The sequence below is a fragment of the Sceloporus undulatus genome, chromosome 2 (genome assembly GCF_019175285.1).
Source record: "Sceloporus undulatus isolate JIND9_A2432 ecotype Alabama chromosome 2, SceUnd_v1.1, whole genome shotgun sequence".
Taxonomy (NCBI): domain Eukaryota; kingdom Metazoa; phylum Chordata; class Lepidosauria; order Squamata; family Phrynosomatidae; genus Sceloporus; species Sceloporus undulatus.
The window spans coordinates 321,086,859-321,095,280 of record NC_056523.1 but is presented as its reverse complement, the minus strand read 5'-3'; the positions used below and the strand labels follow the sequence as shown (position 1 = coordinate 321,095,280).

Below are 8,422 nucleotides of genomic sequence, written 5' to 3'. Positions count from 1 at the left end.
TACTTAAACAGGGTCATTACACAGTATCACCTCTTAACCTTCTCTTCACCAGGCTAAACATACCCAGCTCCCTGAGTCACTGCTCACAGGGCATGGTTTCCAGACCTTTCATCATTTTGCCCTTCTCTGGAGATGCTCTAGCTTTTCAACATCCTTTTTGAATTGTGGTCCTCAGAACTAGACACAGTACAGTGGTCCCTCCACATTCGCTGGGGTTAGGGGTGAAGGACCCCCATAAATATGGAAAACATGCAAATAAAATCCACTATTCTCTTTACATAAGAGAACACCTCTCTAGGAATCTCCATGTCCTCCACTGCAACTCCGTGGTCAACCTCTGCCAGAAGTTGATAATAGAATTAGCTGAGGAGCAACAAATGTCTAGAGAAGTGTTTTCTCTAGGAACATCTAGGTTCTCCAGCACGACTCTATGGTTGTGATGATTGGCACCTTCCTCAGAATTGTGCTGGAGGACCTAGAAATTACTAGAGAAAACATTAATTAAAACCACAAATAGTCAAATCCTCAAAAGTCAAAGGAACAAATGTAGAGGGCCAACTGTATTCTAGGTGAGGCCTGACCAAAGCAGAATAGAGTGGTACCATTACTTCCCTTGATCTAGACACTATGAGATCCATCTCATTACCACTTTGGACGCTTTCAAGAAGGCAGTCAAGACGGAGCTCTTCCGGCGGGCCTATCCATCCGAGCCTGTTTAGGACCCATCCTTTTGCAGCTCCTTCCCACGACACTGAAAGAGCGCTCCAAGAACCTTGCAGCGTCGCGGGGACGTCACGCCCATTCCGTGCGGCCATGACGTCATAATGGCAGCACCCATGTATACAGGGCGCCACCATTATCATGCCGCCACAACATGCTAGGGTTGCGGAGTGTGCAGTGGCACCGCCCTCGTGAACCCTAGCACATATCCAGGCCGGTGCAAACCTTAATTAACATTACTATTGAGATGATGTACTATGGATTTCATTGAATGTAATTGTATGTTTTTATCAGGTTGTAACCCCACCTCAATCTGAAAGGGAGAGGCGGGAAAATATAAATAAATAATTATTATCATTATTACTTTTACACTTCTATTGATGCAGCCTAGAATTGTATTGGCCTTTTCTGTTGCTGTATCACACTGTTGACTCATGTTCAACTTGTGGTCTACTAGGAATCCTAGATCCCTTTCTCTTAATGCTATTTATCAGTACAGTACCACAAAATACTGTCCACTTTTTGCTCTTATTGTTGAGTCTCCTTTGTTCTGAATTCTGAAATCCAAAATATCCAAAGACTAAAACAGTTTTCATGGGTGGTTGAGATACTGACACCTTTGCTTTCTGAAATGTTGTTTCATGTACAAAATTAAAAATATTGTATAAGATTATCTTCAGGCTATGTGTATTTGGTGCATATGAAACATAAATGAATTTGTATTTAAAATTGGGTCCCAAATCCAAGGTATCTTACTGTGTGCGTATATGAAAGTACAGGTATTCCAAAATAAAAATAAAAAAATCCAAAATGTACCTCTAGTCTCAAGCATTTTGATAAGGAAGACTCAACCTGCAGTACACATATGAAACATTTCCAATGGCTGAATGGTTCTAAACGGTATTTCTTTAATCTGCTTTTTACACTACTTTTTAAAATTGCTATTTAATGCATTTTAGATTTTTTTAATTGCCGGCATGAGTTGCCTTGTGAAGACTATGACCTAAAAGGCAGCCTAAAAATACTTTTGTAAAGTTAACAGATACCAGACACTTTGGAGATTATTTCCACCTCATCACTCACCTACTGTGAATCACTCAGCTCCTTTTTACCTCCCTCCCAACCCTCTGCCCCACATATCTATTTAAAATTCTTTCAAGCAGATGTTTGTCATTTGCTTCATGAGCACATAACATGTTCACAGCCACAATCACAGTAGGTGCTAACAAGCATTTTTTCCTATTGCATGTATGCCTTGCACAGCAAAAGACAGGCATTTTAAATTACTCTAGAACAGAACTCACTTAACAAAAGTGCACTTCAAGTACAGTATATTACCTTTTACAATCCGAAACAGCCTTTCCTGTATTACAAGAACAAATTTGCCCCACTCAGCAGTAAGCTAGCCTGGAGAAACACTTAAGCATGACCCAGCAGCCTAGACAGAAATACTAACAGCCCCACATACGTTTAATGGATGGCTCAGCCACTAATTTGTATGTGCTAAAAGAACAGCTCTTGTGTATATGCATATGTGTGTACATACACACACACACACACACACACACACACAGAGAGAGAGAGAGAGAGAGAGAGAGAGATGCAACCAAGAGAATATTGGGCCCATACAGACAGGACAAAATAAAGCTGCTTCAGGTCACTTTGGAGGTATGCTGTTTCAATGATGCGTGTGTACTAACTAAGAGTCCGGAAGCCACGCCAAAGCCACAATCCAATCCTAAGGACTAGAGCACAGCTTTGGCACAGCTTCCGGCCTCTTAGTACACATGCATCAATGAAACAGCATACCTCCAAAGTGACCCAAAGCAGCTTTATTTTAGCCTGTCTGTACGGGCCCTATTGGCTGCTTTTTAAATCTCCTGTATCTATCAGGATCCCTCTTAACAAAGTCTGATCAATGTAAATTGTTTGTGCTAAATGTCTATATATTCAGTATATGTCAACACTTCACTGGAAACTACTTCAAGATTCTCACAAAAAAACAGTCCTTTATCAGACAAAGACAACTTCCTAAGGGTTAGAATTTCCATTCCTAAGAAAAGCTTGTACAAAAACTAGGTTTTGAGAAAAGCCAATCAAAAATCCACAAACAGTGGATATTAGTCATAGGCTTGCATTTTGCTGTTTCTGTTCTAAGTTAAGATGGTATGGAGGGGTATCCCTTGCAGGCTACTCTCCCCCCTCCTTCTGACCATGTGGCAACTGCGGAATTTTCAAAGTCCATCTTAACTAAGAAGAGAAACAACAAAATGCAGGCCTATGACTAACATCTTCAATTTTTTTTATCCTTGATGAAGAAGCCAGTGAAGCTTCAAAAGCTTGCAACATGTATATTGTGCATTTTGATTGGCCAATAAAGGTATCACTGGCGCTGTATAGACGGGCCCTATCGGGCGCCGTGGTTATGCGCAAGGGGCAGCGCTTCCTGACGTGTCTTGCCCCTCGCACGTAACGAGGGCATAAAAATGGCAGCGCCCTATACAGAGAGGCACCGCCATTTTGACGTGACGGATGCCTAGCATCCGCACGTTTCGACGCCTTCATGACACCGCAAGTGATCCATTGGTGCCTTGCGATGTCATAATGGTGCCGCAGAAAGAAGCCGCTTTTTGCGGCTTCTTTTTATTACACAAGGAAGCCACACGGTTTGTCCACTGCGGCTCTCTCGCGCAACAAATGGTCTGTTTGGGTGGTCTGTATCTCGCCACTGTTTGGTAGATTTTTTATGGCCAACACGGCTAGCCCTGGAAGTTTTATCAACAAAAAAGGTTCAAAAGATCGGAAAGTGAAGGCAAATTAATTCTTTGTTATATTAACTGCGAACAGAAAGAAACAGTTACAGAACATTTCCTTCAGTGGAAATGGGTTGTATGTAAAACTTCCAGGGCAGGAGCAAGAGAAACAATTTGTTCAAAAATTCCTTTGTCCTAAATCTGATATTGATAGATTCACAGAGCTAAAGTAAATTATGTTGGTAGATTCACAGAGCTAAAGTAAAGGTAAGTTTTGTTTTTGTTTTTGTTTTTTTTGGTCATTTAAGAACAGTGGAAATACAACTCCTATAATCTTATTACTGGTTTACCATACAGGTGGGGAAGAAAGAAGGAAAATGCATGGGAGAGAAGAAAACACTGCCCTAATGTGTTTTGTTTTGGCACCTTGCTTCCTAATCTTTCTGCTTTTTGCAGGACAAAGTTTGAAGAGGCTGGGGAACCTCCAGTGTTTAATGGCTGGAAGAAAAAGGTTCACATTTCCCTGCTCCACTATTGCAGAGATTGCAGAGTGGCCGCTCAGTTTCCTACTGTGCTGCGAGAAGAGAAAGACAGCAATGTGGTGCTTTGCTTCCCGTCCACCCAACTAACGCATTTCAGATTCTGCTGCAAACACACACCACAATGCAAAGCATGTTTAGTGTGAAGAAAGCTTCTTTGCATAGTAACCCTACTTAAGACTGCAGGCAAACACACACACACACACAATTACTCTTAGGAAGGTGTTATTGTTGCTGGAAAGGAAAGGGAGGAGAGGAAGGGAAAACCCCAACTAAATATTCTGAAGATTTGCATTGCTTACCTCAGTCCCCAACTACACCTAAAAGAAAGGCAGAGAGGACTAACTGGCAATCCTATCCGGATTTACTCCTTAGCACCAAAATATTTTTAAGCATTCAGAATTTTATGCGGGAGCACCTTTGGCTGGAGATAAACACCAACTCGAAGTCAATATGGACTTGCTTCTGAATAAATGTGCTTTTGGATGGAAGTTTCACAAGGATGTTTACAAGTCCGTACCAGGATGGTGAATTTCCTTGGCTTTTGGGGGGGGGGGGAGAGGTTGCTGCCCCTAATGATGGTGAAACAGTACTGCCATTTATTTATGACGTGAGCATACCTATGCACCCATCCCTTTTGAAAGGTGAAATCCCCCATGTTAAGAGGGAACACACCCAACCACAGGCTGAGATATCAACACATTTTACACCCCCTGAAATAGAGGGACAGGTGTGGTTTGGGGAGGGGGGGGAAGACAGATAAAGGGGAGCAACTTGTTTGGATGGGGTGGGAAGAAGAAAGAAAGGTGGATCATCTTGCATCCCATCTATATTAAAGTGTAGGATCCACAATATGTGGTGTGGGAAAGGCCTTAGCAAACAAACAAACACACCCCAGGTGTACACTTCCTTCACTCACCCCTTAAAAGCCTCCCAGCTATATATGTTGTTGTTAACTAGCTTCAAGTGGAGTTTGACTCATGGCAACCCGGTGGATGAGACATCTCCAAGACCTCCTGTCCTCAACCTCTCTGCTCATCTCCTAATGATCTGGCATGTGGACTTCCTTTATTTCCACTTCCTTCCACCTTTCCTAGCATTATCAACTTTTCTACTGATTCATGCCTTATCATGATGTGGCCAAAATACAAAACCCTCAATTTAGTCATCCTGACTTTCAGGCTTGATCTGTTCTAGGACCCATTTGTTTGTCTTCTTGGCCTCTTCTCCAGACCGCATCTCAAATGAGTTAATTTTCTTCCTATCCTCCTTCACTGTCCAGGTCTTACATCCCACCATGCTATATATACCTTCCCCTCCCCTCCCCCCCAAAAGATGAAGTACTGAGGAGCTTCACCAACTGAGTACTAAAGTCAGAATCATCCAAGCCACTGTATTCCCCATCACCATGCATGAATGAAATAACTGGATGGTGATGAAAGCCAATAATAAGAAAACTCATTTGAGATGTGGTGCTGTAGAAATGTCCTGAGGATACTGTGGACATCCAAAAAGACAAACAAATAGGTCCTTCAATTGATCAGGCCTTAACCCTGGTAGCCAAGATGATCAAACTGAGGATGTCATACTTTGGACACATCATGAGAAGGCATGCCTTATTATAAAAAACAATAATGTTAAGAAGGGTAGAGGGTAATAGAAGGAAGGGAGACAGCATGGTGCAGTGACTTGAGCATTGGACTATGCCTCTGGAGACCAGGGTTTGAATCCCACCTTGGCCACATAAAGCCAATGGGTGACCTTGGCTAAGTCACACTCTCTCTGCCTCAGAGTATGGCTATGACAAAACCCCTTGAAAGCAACCTGTCAACAAAACCCCATGATATGGTTGCCTTAGGGTCACCATGTCAGAAATGACTTGAAGGCAAAACAAAAAGTAGAAAGAGAGGAAGATCACACATGCCAGATGGACAGACTGTTAGGGAGGCCATAGGCCTCCATTTACAAAACCTCAGCAGAGCAGTGGAGGATAGGGAGCTTGAGATGTCTTATTCACAGGGTCGTCATCGAAGACAATGGAGGGGGGGCTAACAAAAAAACATAAGAGAAGTGGAGAACAGTGGTATTGAGTCAGGATGAATGGAGGCCAGTAAGCAACAGCAAAGACAGAGAAGGGGGGCCACTTGCTTGAATGGTGGTGGGGAGAAAAAAAGAGAGTAACTAGCTTCATTAAAGAGGTGCAGGAGCCCCAAAGAAGGGGCATAGAGGGGCCTCTTGGCAAGCAAACACACACAAATACAGACTTCCCCATCTCCCCCTTTAAAAATCTCCCTACTGTATTAAAAAGGTGAAGTGCTGAAGGAGGAACGCCCTGCCTGAGAGGATCTCCCTCTAGAGTACCACCTGAACTGAGGACTGACAAAATGCAGGCTGATGACACACAACCTCATAATTCCCATCATCCCCCATAAGATTTGTTTTGTTCTTTTAAACACCTTTTGCCCGAAGCAGAAGACAGTGGGGGAGCTTTGAAAGCTCTCTTCACGTTACCCTGTGCCCTAATAAAAAGGTACACCATTAAATGGCGTTGGGGTTTGAGTGATGGATCACAACTCTCTGGCCCTGGAAACCCCATTGGGGTGACCTTGGGCGAGTCACGCACTCTCTCAGCCTCAGAGGAGGGTTGACATGATGGATGGCCAGTTTCTGAAGAAACCTTGCTCAGGAAAACCTCTGGATTGTTGTTCTTGTGTCGTCAAGTCCTTTCGTATGGTGACCCTATCATGGGGTTTTCTTGGCCAGATTTGTTCTGAGGTTTGCCAATGCCTTCCCCGAGGCTGAGAAAGTGTGACCTGCCCAAGGTCACCCAGTGGGCTTCGTGGGCGTCTCCGGAGTTGTAGTCCAACATTCAAACCAGTACAATAGGACAAAGGAACTATTTACATGTAACAAGAGGTTTTTTTGTGTGTGGAAGTAACCATACCTTCCTGCCATCCCAGTTTGAAAAGGGACAATCCCAATTAATCCTCTCTCACTCAATTTTCCCCCAGCTACTTTTATAACGTCCCAGTTTCTCTCTCTTTTATCCTCCACTCCTGTGCTTTTTTGCCTTCAAGGTGCAAAGCACACTGTCAAAATAATCCAGTTTGAGACTGTTTTAACTGCCCTGGCTCAATGCTAAGGAACCCTGGAATCTGTAGTTTTGTGAGACACTGAGCATTCTCTGTCAGAGAGAGCCCTGGTGCCACAATAAACTACAATTCCCAAGATTATGATAATAAATAATAATAATAATAATAATAATAATAAAAGCTTCCATAGAATTGATCATTCTCTGTCAGCCCTGATGCCACAATAAACCACAATTCCCAGAATTCCCCAGCACTGATCCTTCTCTGTCAGAGAGAGCTCTGGTGCCACAACAAACTGCACTCCTCCCTCCATATTCGCAGGGATTAGAGGCACAAGACCCCCGTGAATACGGAAAAACCCCAAATAACAAAAGCCCCATGTTTTTAACCTGAGAGAAGGACACCTCTCTAGGAATCTCTAGGTCCTCCAGTGCAACTCTCTGTGGTCAACAGACAGACGCTGACCATAGAGTTGCGCTGGGGAGCTACAAACAGCTAGTAGAGGATCCTCTCTAGGTCTTTCAGTGCAACTTTTAGTTATAGTTGACCATAGAGTTGCGCTGGAGGATGTTCCTAGAGAGGACATAGCAATCAACCCCGTGAATAACCGAAGCCGCAAAGATGGAGGGATGAGTAGTAGCAATAATAATAACAACTGGAGGTGTGGCTGCTTAGTGGGCGAGGGCTGTTGTCGTCCTCCTCCGAGGAGAGGCTGGATGGCCATCCCTTCGCCTCCTCCCCCTCCCACCACAACAAAGCCAAGGGAGCCTCCCTCCTTCCAGGCCTGAGGCCTAGGCCGAACCCCCCGCATCCCAAGGCCCAGCCGGCTCCCTTTCCCCGCGGGCTCAACCTTCCCCAACACGGCGTCCCCTTCCTTCTTCGCCGCCTCCTTCTCCTTCCCGTCCGCCTCAGAGACCAACCTCCTCGCCCCCGAGCTGCGCCTCCGCTGCCACCCTCGCTCTAGTCTCTTTCTCGCTCGACCGCCATTGGCTGCCCTTTCGGAGCCCCACGCACGCCATTGGCTGCCCCTTCAGACGCCCATTGGTTGACTCCTTTGACGCCCCGCCTCCTGCCTCTCTTCGCGGCAGGGATTGGTCACCGCGCTCGTCCGTCACGGATAAAAAAAAGAGAAGGCGGGGTTTGTCCGGGTGTCCCTTACTCACTCACTCAGCTCGCGCCGTTCGCTGGAGGCCACGGTTCGCAGCGATTGGACGGCGGACGGGAAAAAAAAGAAAAGAAAGGGAAGCGCGAGGAGCGCGCGGATTGGCTGCCTCCGCTGTTCGATTGCGGATAAAGTCCGCCTCCTGACCTCCTCCTC

At 44.9% G+C, this 8,422-nt stretch overlaps 1 protein-coding gene across 4 annotated transcripts in view; it reads right to left on the bottom strand.

Moving 5' to 3' along the window:
* Positions 1 to 8,151, bottom strand: part of SMAD2 (SMAD family member 2) — a 68,717-nt gene extending 60,566 nt beyond the window's left edge. For 3 of the 4 annotated variants that reach the window (XM_042450063.1, XM_042450066.1, XM_042450067.1), the window contains exon 1: positions 8,025 to 8,151. The gene's annotated coding sequence lies outside the window, so the exon portion shown is untranslated. Of the gene's footprint in view, positions 1 to 7,954 lie in introns of all 4 variants that reach the window. The other variant, XM_042450064.1, reaches the window with a different exon arrangement.
* Between the last annotated feature and the right edge of the window lie 271 nt (positions 8,152 to 8,422).